Source organism: Fringilla coelebs (assembly GCF_963513975.1).
Source record: "Fringilla coelebs genome assembly, chromosome: 29".
Taxonomy (NCBI): domain Eukaryota; kingdom Metazoa; phylum Chordata; class Aves; order Passeriformes; family Fringillidae; genus Fringilla; species Fringilla coelebs.
In genome coordinates, this window is record NC_140055.1 from 2,255,271 (window position 1) to 2,268,591 (window position 13,321).

General features: G+C 61.5%; 1 protein-coding gene across 7 annotated transcripts in view; it reads left to right on the top strand.

The window, feature by feature from the left end:
• Positions 1 to 10,370: 10,370 nt before the first annotated feature.
• MEF2D (myocyte enhancer factor 2D) overlaps positions 10,371 to 13,321 on the top strand; it is a 75,517-nt gene continuing 72,566 nt past the window's right edge. For 6 of the 7 annotated variants that reach the window (XM_084223145.1, XM_084223150.1, XM_084223151.1 and 3 more), the window contains exon 1: positions 10,371 to 10,448. The gene's annotated coding sequence lies outside the window, so the exon portion shown is untranslated. Of the gene's footprint in view, positions 10,449 to 10,830; positions 10,917 to 13,321 lie in introns of those variants that run through there. The other variant, XM_084223147.1, reaches the window with a different exon arrangement.

The following is a 13,321-nucleotide window of genomic DNA, read 5'->3' on the forward strand; positions in this document are numbered from 1 at the left end:
TCCATTCTTGCATCCAGCCCTCCATCCCTGCATCCATCCCTGCATCCAGCCCTGCATCTATCCCTGCATCCATCCATCCATTCAGCCCTGCATGCATTCCTGCATCCAGCCCTGCATCCATCCATCCATCCCTGCATCCATCCCTGCATCCTGCCCTACCTCCATCCCTGCATCCGTCCCTGCATGCGTCCCTGCATGCGTCCCTGCATCCATCCCTGCATCCATCCATCCCTGCATCCATCCATCCCTGCATCCATCCATCCCTGCATCCCTGCATCCATCCATCCATCCATCCATCCATCCATCCATCCATCCATCCATTCTTGCATCCAGCCCTCCATCCCTGCATCCATCCCTGCATCCATCCCTGCATCCATCCCTGCATCCATACATCCATTCAGCCCGTATGCATTCCTGCATCCAGCCCTGCATCCATCCATCCATCCCTGCATCCATCCCTGCATCCTGCCCTACCTCCATCCCTGCATCCGTCCCTGCATGCGTCCCTGCATCCGTCCCTGCATCCATCCCTGCATCCATCCATCCCTGCATCCATCCATCCCTGCATCCCTGCATCCATCCATCCATCCATCCATCCATCCATCCATCCATCCATCCATCCATCCATCCATCCATCCATCCATTCTTGCATCCAGCCCTCCATCCCTGCATCCATCCCTGCATCCATCCCTGCATCTATCCCTGCATCCATACATCCATTCAGCCCTGTATGCATTCCTGCATCCAGCCCTGCATCCATCCATCCATCCCTGCATCCTGCCCTACCTCCATCCCTGCATCCGTCCCTGCATGTGTCCCTGCATCCGTCCCTGCATCCATCCCTGCATCCATCCATCCCTGCATCCATCCATCCCTGCATCCCTGCATCCATCCATCCATCCATCCATCCATCCATCCATCCATCCATCCATCCATCCATCCATCCATCCATCCATCCCTGCACACTCCAGGCTGGAGCTGCTGTCAGGTTCCTGTGCCCAAGGGGAGCTGCAGCTGCTCCAGCCCTGCTCTCTGCCCCGGGCTTCAGGAAGGGAAATCCAGTCAGTGCTCCAGGGCCTTGTTTCCTTGCCTTCAACAGATCCTTCAAAACCTTTCTCAATAATTAAACAAGCAAGGCCTAAAAATAGCCCCAATATCTATTAGATGTGGCAGAATAATTGAAGGGGAGAGCAGGAAAGCAAATGTCCTCAGTGTCCCAAATGTCCCCCCAGCCCAGCCTCAGTGGGCTCCTGAGGAGAGCAGGGAGGCTGCTGGATGTCAGGAGCCCCAGGGGCTGCTGGCAGGTGCCTGGGATGTCTCCTTCCAAAGCAGCCAGCTTTGGGGATGGTTCATTCCCTAGAAGAGGCTTTTTGGCAGCTTTTTCTGGTGGGTTTTGGAAGGGCACAGCAGCCTCAGCTGTGGCTGCAGCAAGGAAGGCCTGGGACCTACACCAGTGGCTGGAAGCATCTTGCCCACCCTGGGCACTGGCAGTGGGCACCATAAATCTACCCCCAAACAAGCTGGTGGCACAGCTGGTTCTTGGAAATTGCTGCAAATGCTACTGTGAGTGGCAGCCCAGGAACAGCACCCCTGGAAGCAGCAGCTGGAGCCTTAAATCTGCACTCTCCTGAGCTCTTGCTTATCTCCAAAGCTCCCAGCACTGAAGGGGGGCTGTGGTGGAGCAGATAAACCCCTGGCTTGGAAGGGGCTGCTGGAGCCTTGGCTCCAGGGAAAGGCAGTGAGGGGAGGCCCTGCCCTGGGGGTGCTGAATTTGGGGCTGTGCCTCGTGGTCCTGGGAGGGGGCTCACAGTGCTCTGAATCCTGTGGAGAATCAAAATGAGACTCGGTGCCAGCAGCACCATGGCACTGCCACACTGTGACATGGCACTGCCACACTGAGGGGGGTGTGAAATGTGACTGCCACACTGTGAAATGGCACTTCAACACTGAGGGGGGCTGAAATGGCACTGCCACACTGTGACATGGCACTGCCACACAGAGAGTGGGTGATGATCCCAGCTGGGAGCTGGCAGGGGCAACTGGGATGGCAGAATTAGCCAGGATGGTGTGCCAGGGGTAGCAAGGATGCCACAGCAGGGTTAGCCAGGATGCTGTGGCAGGGTTTACCAGGATGCCATGGCAGGGCTCACTGGCATCTGTGGCAGGGCTCGCTGGGATGCAGGATTCACTGGGATCTGTGGCAGGGCTCACTGGGTGCAGGATTCACTGGGATCTGTGGCAGGATTCACTGGGATCTCTGTGGCAGGGCTCACTGGGATCTGTGGCAGGGCTCACTGGGATGCAGGATTCACTGGGATCTGTGGCAGGGCTCACTGGGATCTGTGGCAGGGCTCACTGGGATCTGTGGCAGGGTTTACCAGGATGCTGGGGCAGGCCTCACTGGGATGCTGGGCCAGGCACACTGTGAGCTTGAGGAAAGCTCTTCTTGCAGCATGGAAAGGCCATGTGGGAAGGGAGCAGGGTTGAACCCCGGGGGATACCTGGGAAGAGAGAAGAGGAATGCATTAGGAACGGACAACACCCCTGGGGCAGAGAGTGGGGGGGACCAGAGTGCAGCTTCTCGATCCCCATTTGGGGCATTCCAGGACCTGCCCATTGCCCAGCCAGGGGAGCCAGCCCAGCCTCCCCAAACTCCTCACGGAGAAAGGCAAACAGCTCAGCCGTGCGTTGCATAACCAGGAAAAAAGGCGTCCTCGTCCTTGGAGCCGAGTGGCTGCCGGCCAACTCTGGCATTAAAGTGGAGCAGAGGATACCGGGAGGGGAGCGCGGATTAGGCGGGGAGGAGACGGGATCAAGTGAGCAGCAGCGAGGGCAGGCTGGCCGCAGCCTCAGCGAGGGTCACGCTGCCCAGGAGGGATCCAGGCTCCCTTCCCTGGGCTGTGCAGAGCCCTGGGGGCAGGAGGGATCCAGCCAGGAGGGATCCAGCCAGGAGGGATCCAGTCAGGAGGGATCCAGCCAGGAGGGATCCAGGCTCCCTTCCCTGTGCTGTGCAGAGTTCTGAGGGCAGGAGGGATCCAGCCAGGAGGGATCCAGCCAGGAGGGATCCAGTCAGGAGGGATCCAGCCAGGAGGGATCCAGACTCCCTTCCCTGGGCTGTGCAGAGCCCTGGGGGCAGGAGGGACCCGGCCAGGAGGGATCCAGCCAGGAGGGATCCAGACTCCCTTCCCTGGGCTGTGCAGAGCTCTGGGGCCAGGAGGGATCCAGCCAGGAGGGATCCAGTCAGGAGGGATCCAGGCTCCCTTCCCTGGGCTGTGCAGAGCCCTGGGGGCAGGAGGGACCCAGCCAGGAGGGATCCAGCCAGGAGGGATCCAGGCTCCCTTCCCTGTGCAGCCCCAGGACCAGGAGGGATCCAGCCTGGAGGGATCCAGTCATGAGGGATCCAGCCAGGAGGCATCCAGGCTCCCTTCCCTGTGCAGCCCCAGGACCAGGAGGGATCCAGCCAGGAGGGATCCAGCCAGGAGGGATCCAGGCTCCCTTCCCTGTGCTGTGCAGAGCCCCAGGACCAGGAGGGATCCAGCCAGGAGGGACCCAGCCAGGAGGGATCCACCCAGGAGGGATCCAGTCAGGAGGGATCCAGTCAGGAGGGATCCAGGCTCCCTTCCCTGGGCTGTGCAGAGCCAGGAGGGATCCAGCCGGGAGGGATCCAGCCAGGAGGGATCCAGGCTCCCTTCCCCGTGCAGAGCCCCGGGCATTCCCATCCGTGCCAAGGAGGGGTCGCACCTGCGGCAGGCGAGGCTGCCTTGACTCACAGGCGATAAGAACTCACCCAGGAGAGGCTTTTTGTGTGCGATGGGCTCAGTTTGTGCAGGTTTAACTGGCTGGGTGATGGGGAGGTGCCGGGCCCTTTCATTAGGGCCAGGTGTGTGTGCAGGAATCACAGAGAGCATCTCGAGGAGGAGGGGATGAGATACTCGTGTTCAGCACTGAGGTTGTGGCTGCAGAGACCAGGAGCTTTGCTTTCTCTGAGCTGCTGAGCGTGGAGCTGCTCTGGATCTCGCACTGATTCAGCAAGACATGAAGGCTTGTAACTTTTGGGAGTTCTTGGAAATTGTGCTGCTCCCAGTCAGCAGCTACTCCTACACACAGAAGAGATACACTTGCTTGGGGAGCTTCTGGAGCTCTACCCGCTGGCTGCCTGCACCAGAACAGGGCTGCAGTTTAATGCTGGGAAGAAAAATGAGAGATCAAGTGAATTTAAAATTGCAAAGTGCTCCAAAGTCTCCATTAGGTGATAAGCATTGTGCTGGGCTTAAGCCTCCAGAGTGCTAAAAGACACCTAGCTGATAAACCCCCAGCAGCAGAGATGGGGGGTTCTGCTGTGCCTGTTGTGCCCCAGGAACTGCCCCAGCTGGAAAGCTCCAACACAGACCAGCAAAGCTGCTGCCAGCTAAACCCCAGCTGGGTTTGCTGCCTGCAGAATCACAGAATCACAGGCTTGTTTGGTCTGGAAGGACCCTTAAAGCTCATCTCGTTCTACCCCCCTGCCATTGGCAGGGACACCTCCCACTATCCCAGGTTGCTCCAAGCCCTATCCATGCTGACCTTGAACACTTCCAGGGATGGGCAGCCACAGCTTCTGTGGGTAACCTGTGCAAGGGCCTCATCAACCTCCACAGAGAAGAATTTCATCTGAATATCCCATCCTCTAGACTCGCTCCAGCAGCTCCATGTCCTTCCTGTGCTGGGGGCCCTGGAGCTGGAGGCAGCACTGCAGCTGGGGTCTCACCAGAGCCCAGCAGAGGAGCAGAATCCCCCCCCCTTTGGGTGCTGCCCACGCTGTGGGATGAGCCCCACATAGGTGGGACAGCATTGCTTGTGTTGGCTGCCAGTTTGTATTGCCAGGTCACATCGAGCTTCTCATTCCCCAACAGCTCCAAGTCCTTCTTTTTTGGACATTTCCCAGCAGGGTTTGGCCCTGGTGGTTACCCCACAGTGTCAGCCCTGGTGAGCAGATCCCACACCCTGCAGCAGGGTGAAGGATCACCATCAGCAGATGAGTAGATGAGTGTGTTGGGGGTGTTGATAAACAGTCCTGACCAGTGGCCAGGCCAAGGCAACACTGATGCCTTGCAACACCAGTGGGGCCCTCCCCCACCCCCTTCAATTTATCAGGTGTTCTCCAAATCCAGCAGCCATGGCAGCCCAGCTCAGGACTGGTAAGTGTCCCCTTGGCTCGGTGCCCTGAGTGTGTGCCAGGGAGGATGAGGATGGTCTGTCCCCAGTGAGTGTGCTGCTGGCCCGGGGATGCTCTGCCTGTTGCCTGCAAGGGGTGGCCCCCACTTAGGGTGGCTGCTTTCCGCAACATGAGTTATTTTAATTTCCCCTCCCTCTCTCGCGGTGGCTCCTGTTTGAGGGCTCACCACGATGGCTCCCACTCACCCATCTGTCTGAGCTGAGCATTCCACAGCCCGGGTGCGAGCGTGGCACTGCCGGCGCTGCTGGAGGCACGGGGCGGGGGCTGGGGATGCTCGAGGGGAGGAGATTCAGGGCTGCTCCGTGGGGAGCTGAAGGGCAGCGTGTTTGCTCTCAGCTTGGCATCAAAACCAGGGTCAGAGCCAGGAATCTCTGTCCCCCAAGAGCCTTGCAGTGCCAGCGCCCATGGCACGCTGCCCGGGCTTCCCGGCCTTGGGTCCAGGATCAGGGCGAATCCCGTTTTAAGGCAAAAGGTTATGGGCGGGAAGGAAGCAATCACAAAGCAAACACCACAGCCTTCTCCAACCGCGCACGGCTCTGGCACAATAAATAGAAGGAAAGGGACAAAAATAGCCCCCCGTGTCGCAGCGTGGACACGGCGAGGAAGCGGGGCTGTGCTCGGGGGGGGGCGGCGTGTTCCCCTGCCCGCCCGACACCGCAGTCACGGCCAAGGGACGTCCCGCAGTGCTGCGGCTGCCAGGCAATGTCCCGGAGCAGAAATGACGAGTGGGCTTCAGGGCGGGTACCCGAGCCCTTGTAGAAGTCACTGCACCCCGCAGCTGAGCCCTCGCAGAACTCGCTGCGTGCCACGGCCTGGCAGAGCTGGGGCACTCCTGCGTGCGAAGGCTGCTCCCAGCCCCGGGAGCCGGCTGAGCCGCACCGTAACTCGGGCAGAGGCAAAGCCCAGATGTGGAGGCACAGGGACTGGCTGGGGGCCCGGCAGCCGGGAAAAAAACGCTGCGAGTCTGGCTCTGGCTTTGGGAGCGCGTTCGGGGAGCTCGCACGGCCAATGCAAGCTGCCTTCCCCGGCCAACAGAGCTGCCGGTCCCCATTTGGGGTGGGTTTGGAGCACGGCAGGGAGGATGCAAAATGTTCACGGTCCCGTGCAAGCCTTGTGAGGGGCGAGAAAAAGCCTCATCTTCCCCCAGCCCGCGCTGGTTCCCGGCGGGGCGAGCCAGGAAACACCGCCCGGCGGCCCCGGGAGCGGGTCCCGTTTGGGTGGGGGGTTCGGGGTGCCCCTCCCCAGCCGGCCCCGCTGCTGGGGGTGCGCAGCTGGAGCCCTCCCAGGGCCCTGCCGCTTTAACCTGCCTCTCCCACGTGCTGTCTGGTTGTGCTGGAGACGGTGACGCAGGCAGGACGTCAATGGACGCTGTGGGAGAATTTAGACTTGGAGAGAGGAAGGGGGGCAGGGAGGAAGGCAGCGTTTGCAGGGGCGGGGGCCGGCGGGGCTGCACGGCCGGGGCAGGAGGGACCCCGCACGCAGCCCGGCAGGGTCGCCCCGGAGCATCGCTGTCCGTGCCATCCTGCCCCCCTCCCCGGCACAGGCTGGGACCTCGGCCAGCTGCGAGGGCAATAATCCCCCTCCCTTGCCCAAGCCGGGTGGGCGGCGGGGGGGCCCCCAGGGGCCACGTGAAGGCGACGCTTCCTCCCTGCCCGCTGCCCCCCCCGCATTGTCACCACACGTGTGCCATTCTTGTCCCCGCGCCGCTCGGGCAGGCAGCGACCGTGCCGTGCTGTGCCCTGGGCGTGCCAGTCCAGCGCAGGCAGGAGGGGCGGGTGGCCCCGGAACGGGGCTGGCAGAGACCCTGGCGGTCACCGGGACGGTCCCTGGGCTGTAGACACTGGGAATGACCCGGGAGTGCCCCTCCGTGCAGGGCTCTGCTCCTCTCCCCGTCCCGAGATGGGCTGCGGGGGCATCACCCCAAGGGCACCACCCTTGGGTGCAGCCGATGTGGCACGGCAGGACCCCCATCCCCCTCCCTCTTCCAGAGCTTTCAGCTCTGCATACCCATGGCTCCGGCACTTCCACTCCAGGGAGGGATGAGATGAGCCAGGAACTGTGATCCCTCCCTACATCCAACCCCAATCTTTAAGAGCTACACTGGTCTCCCCAAAACTCGCGTGGAACTCTGCTCCCACTTGGTTCAGAGGAAGGAGCTGGCAGAGAGAGACAAAAAGTCGTGGCAAGGAAGCTAAAGATGCTGCTCTGCAGTACAAGACTCTGCTCTCAGCCTCTTGGCTTTGCCCCCAGCCCTCACCCCACTCCCCTCCCTGAGCTCTGTGCAGGAGAGGAACAAATATCTTTCCCACTTTAGGTTTTTGGGAGCCTTTTTTTTTGTTTTTTGTTTTTGTTTTAATAGCCTGAGGGTGTAGGTGGCTGCATATCTTGGAGGACCCAGGAGTCCTGCCCCCTTCCTGCTGGCATAGGGCAAGGGAAAGCAGTTTCCACTGTCAAGAGGCTGCACACCAGCTGTATAAAGCAGCAGCCTGGTGTGGGAAGGGAGTTACTCAGCATTTGGTTCCCAAGAGACAAAAAAAAAAAAAAAAAAAAAAAAAAAGCAGCAGCTCAACTGACTTTCCAAAATACTTTGAGGTTCATAGTAATGTTCTCGTCTTTGTCTCATAAATATCCTGGGTTGGATCCTTCCCTCGTTTTCATCCTGTAACTCATGGAGAGGCACCAGAGTGTGGCTGCTGCATGTTATTCTGACTATTTTTATTTTTTATATCTTTGGATACATGATCTCAGTTGATTGGAAAACAAACCCCAGAGAATCCTTGAGGAGAGACTGCAAACAGCTCTTGGTGAGATGACTAATCGCATCTCTATCTAAACCAACAGTCCTAAAAATAGCCTTATTTCTAACAATAAATATAATAAAATAACTAACTGACAACAAACAGCCCCAAAAAGCCAAACACATTGAAAAGTCCACTAGAAATACATATCGGGATGGGGGAAGGAGCCAGCAGGAAACTGTGTCACTGAGTCAGGGGGTGGCCATGCCACCAGTGATGCTCGGTCAGATCCGGCCTCTCTCTTGAGACCAGGGTGGCCTCTCACCCTTGTGCCTTTGCTGTCCTTGTCCCTGATGAGTGTGAGGAAGACACCAGACCCAGGGGAAGCTGATCCCAGAGTCACCATCTGGAAGCCCTGCAGTGGGACCCCCGGCCCCAGCTCGGGGTGCGGGTCCATCACCCCCAGGGCTGCTCCATGCCCACCAGGCCCTGAGCTCACCACACACCTGGGATCATTTGGATAATTTGCCACCTACTTTCCACACACCAGGAGCCTCCCACACCCAGCGTGTTGCAAAACACCCCCCTCAGCTGAGTCACCGGCATCGCGGAACTTCTCCCTGCCCTCCCGGCGTGGGATGGGGCTCAGGGCAGAGCCGGCCCTGACCAACAGCTGTGGTGGAAACACATCCCAGCCTCATCCCAGGTCACCCCAGGCCTTTGGGGAGGAAATTGGGCGTTTTGGGCTTGTGCAGTGCCCTGTGTTTTGGAGGCCAGCTGCATTACTGGCTATGGGCATCATCTGGGTGAAAACACAATGACTCTGTCCCCCTGCCTGGCAGCTCCCCAGTGACACTGGGAGCACTCATATTCTCAGTGCTCCAGCTGAATGTGACCCAGCAGGGCTGGGACATCCCTGTCACTGCTGTCTGGCCCCCCTTGAGCTGGGACAGTGGCTTTGTTCGTGACAGAGCCATCGCTCTGTGTTTTTACGGAGCACTGGAGCTGCACCAGACTCGTGCTGGCTCCGTGTCACCGGTATGGAAGGTGGGCTGCATTCTGCCAGTCAGGGAACCCATGAAACATTTACTGTGGAGGCTCTGACCTCTGACACCAGTCATTTTCTGCCAGAAGCAGTCCCACACCAGTCTGATTTTTATTTTTACTGCTTTGTGTGGCACGTGGGAGCCTGCCCAGGCCCACCATGCCTGGGAAAGGACAGCCTGTGCCCCACGCCGACCCCCAGCCCTGCCATATGGCATTCCTCCAGCATTCCCAGCGGTGGGAGAGCTCAGCCAGTGGGATCACCAGCTCCCACCAGTGCAGACCTGGGGTGTAGGTGGGTGGTCTGCATCCCCCCAGCCCAAGGATGCTTGTGCCCACCACCAACACTGCTCTGAGGCTGTGAATAAGCAGCACTGGGCATGGTGACAAGACAGGAACAGAACTAGTTACCCAACCCCCTAAAAACCAGATTCCTGTCCAAATTCACAGCCCCAAACTGTCCTGGCACAGAGGGGGGAGTCTCTGTTTGACCTGTTGGGTTTCTTGCAGGTAGCACAGAGCAGTTTATCCGGCTTGCAGCTACTTTAGGAGAGGGGGATGTAGAGCCCCGGCTTGGAGCAGGGTCTGGGCTGCTGAGGAGTCTCTGTTTGACCTGTTGGGTTTCTTGCGGGTAGCACAGAGCAGTTTATCCAGCTTGCAGCTACTTTAGGAGCTGGGGATGTAGAGCCCCGGCTTGGAGCAGGGTCTGGGCTGCCGAGGAGGACGGGGAGCCCAGTGCCGGTGCCATGTGCTCGGCTGAGGGTCTGGCGCTGCGGGAAGGGCCGGGCGAGGGCTGCGAGGAGCCCAGGGCAGTGAGGATACCAGAGGCAGGAGCAGCCCTGGGCTGTGTCCGGGCACACCGGACAGCATCGTACCCAGAGGGCTCCGTGCCGGTGCCGGACACACAACCGGGACCTTCCACTGCCTCTGAGTGCTGTATCCAGCCTGCTGCAGCACAGCTGGCACCTTCACGGGCAGCTGATGGCACCTGTGTAGCTGTAGGGACACCTGGACCGCACTGACCCGCTGTCCTGAGCCCGATCCCCCATGGGAGCTGGGGCAGAACCCACCGTGCCCCCATCACCCCGGGGCAGCCGCTGCCCAGCCCGGGGAACACGAGTGGGGCCAGGCCAGCCCCTGAGGGCGGGCGAGGGGCGCTCCGGGCCCAGCACACCCCGCCGCCGGCTGCGGTTCGCCGTGCCCGGCTCAGCGCACCGTCGGGCCTGCCTCGGCCCCGGCGCGGCCCCGCTAGGCCTCGGTTCCCCCCCGGCTCAGCCCCCCTTGGCCCCGGTCCCACCCCGTCCCCCCCGGCCCCGCTCGCTCCCCCCCGCCGCGGCCATTGGCCGCCCGCGCCGCCGCCGCCGCCCCTGACGCTGGGCCGGGCCCGGCCATGGTCGCTCCCCGCCGGCTCCGCCGCAGCCCCGGCAGCGGCCGGTCCGCGCCCCGCTCAGGTGGGTCCCTCCCGCTCTCGCGCTTCTTCGCCGTCGGCTTTTTTTCCCCTCCTCCTTCTAATTGTTATTTTTAATTATTTTTGATTTCTTTTCACGTTTCGCGATTTCTGGCGCTTACTTCCGAGAACGGCCACCCCCCCCCCCCCCCCCCCCCCTTCCCCGGGCGGCCTTGGGGGGGCGCGGAGCCCCGCTCCGCCCGGCGGTGTTTGGGGTGGGGGGAGCGGAGCGCAGGGACCCCCCCCGACCCCCGCGCCGCACGGAGCCGCCCCGAGGCGCGGGGATGGGCGGGGGCGGGAGCAGCGGCGGCGGCGGCGGCGGCGGCAGCGGCACATCCTTCCCCCGCGCCCCCCTCCTCCCTCCTCCCCCCTCGGCTTCAAAACAAACCGTCACCAAAATGGTGCAGAGGTGAAGGAGGGAGCGGGAGGAAGGGGAAGAGGTGGCGGCTCGGCCTGGGCGCTGCGGGGACAGGTGAGGGCGGCGCGGGACGCGGAGGGACGCGGGACACGCGGGGGTGCGGGACACGGAGGGGATGCGGGACACGGGGGGATGCGGGGGCCGGGTGCGGCACACGGGGATGGTCCCGCTGGGTGCCGCCGGTGGGGTGGGGGCAGCGCTGGGGGTGCCCACCCCGCTGCGGGGCGCTGGGCAGTGTCCCCGTGAGACCCCCGTGGTGACAGAGCACGAGCCCACCCGCGACACCGCGTCCGCCCCGAGCGGGACCCGCTGCGGCCTGGCGGGACGCAGGGAGAAGCAGGGCCCGGCGGATTTCGGGGGTTGGGGGGTGCCCTCCCTGGCAGGACGTAGGGTGATGACATGGGGACTGTGGGGGGACCCGCCGCTCGGCTCCGGGTGCCCGTGGGGGCTGCGGTTTGATTGGCAAGAGCAGATTTCGGGAGAGCCGGCGGTAAATCGAGTCCTGGAGCGTCCATGCCTTGGCCGTGCGCCGGCTCCGGAGCCGACAGCTGGGATTGTTTGTCCGGGGGGGCTCAGCGCCTCGGCTCCATCCCACGGCGGCCGGAGCAGGGTGTCGTGTGGGGCCGAACCGCGTCACTGCTGCCGCGGCCTCCCCGCGGTGCCGAGCGCTTCCTTGGCCGCGGGGACCGGCGATGCTGAGCGGGGATGCGCTGACAGGGCGTCCGGCATCTGCGGCTGTTCGGCATCTGTGACGCCCGTTCGACCGCAGCTTATCCCTTCCCTGCAGCTCCCAAACCCCTTCGGCTTTGTCGTTGGTTTTTATTCTTTTATTTATTTGCCTTTTCTCTCCTCACGCACAAGAGAAGCACGGTCAGTTGTGCCACACACGCAGCTCTTACCGCTGTGCCCGTGGAGCCCCATGGTACCCCCAGCTCTGCACGGCCACCAGCTGGGCTGTCCCCTCCTCCTAATCCTCCACAAGTGTCGGAGCTGCCACGCGGTTTTGGCTAGTGACTCCCCCTTGCTGTGTGCAGGGGTCTGGGCAGGGACAGTGACACCTGTGCTGCTGCAAATTCCCCTGGCACTTCAGCTCAGCGCCTCTGCCTGCCCCCACGCCGGGAAGGCCTGATCCTGTCCCTCCAAAGCCCCTTCTCCCGCAGTGCGTGGCTGTGTATGGGTTTTTGGGCTGGCATTGCTTTGCCAAGGTGGGTGTTTTCAAAACCACTGTCCCAGGACAGCCAGCCTGAAGTCCTGCTGCGGATGGGGAAGGGGCTGTGCCAGCCTCAGTGTGACAGGGACGCTCTTCAGGCCAGGGACGCAGGTTTTGGGTGTAGGTGAGCGTTATTCTCATTATGTTCTTTCCTTCCCTGAGCTGATTCCATGCAGGTGGCCCTGGCATGGGAGCGCTGAGCTGCCCCTGTCTCTTTGGAGCTCCAAAGCAAGCTGCTCGCCCTGCCCTCAGGATCACTGGAATGGGCTCCTGAAGGTCACAGACCTGTGCATGGGCCTCATGGATCCTCCTTTCCACTCCCACCTTGCCCTTCAGCCCCTGCAGTTGTCGCGGCTCTGCCGAGCTGAGGCATCTGCACTTGTGCCGGCTCTGAGCAGGTGGCCGATGTCCCCGCAGCAGCAGCAGCAGGAGCAGCGGTGGGGGCCACTGCTCGGGTTTCGCCAGTGCCTCTGCCACAGCAGGGATTTAACATGCTCATATTGAAGGGACATTAGCTCCCGTGTCAGGTGGCTCGGGGCTTTCCACTCCTGCCCAGGCTCTCCCCCAGCACAAACTGGCTCGGGGGCTCCTCATGCTGAGTGGTCACATCCCTGTGTGTGCTCAGTTCTGCTGGGGGGTCCCTCTTGGGACTTTGGGAAGTGCTGGCTTTGGCAATAGGTGACCTTGGGCACGTCCCTTTGCTTCCCCACGCTTTGGTGGTGTTCTTGGAACGGGGGAGGTGGTTAATGTGTTTAATTCCCCCCTCCTCACTGGTATGGGTCTCCTGGCTCCTCTTGGGAAGTGCTGGAAAAGGGCTGTTGCTATTTTGTGCTGTCCCCGAGCGGGCAGGGTGGAGGCATGGACGGTGCTGGAGTCACCCGGGGTGGATTTTTCCCGGGCTGCCAAGTGAAACAAGTGGGGTCTGAGTCTCATTTAATGCTGCAGCCCTTTACTGTGACTCTGGCAACATAAAGGAGCCTAAATATGGTCATAAACTGCATCCACTTCAAGGTCCCTTCATGCTGCCAGGGCAGCCTCACGGCGGCTTTGTGAGAGGGAGAACAAAGCCGAAAGTGTCGGACGAAAAGTACGGGAGCGGGACCCAGCTGCCGCGTGCCGGCGTGTGCCGGGAGCTGCCCGGCAGGGAGGTGTCACTGCTGGTGCAGGGCCTGGCTCACCAGGGAAGGATGGATGTCAGGTGGGGGGAGATGCTGCTTGGCACATCCCCAAAGAGCCAGGAGGGCTTCAG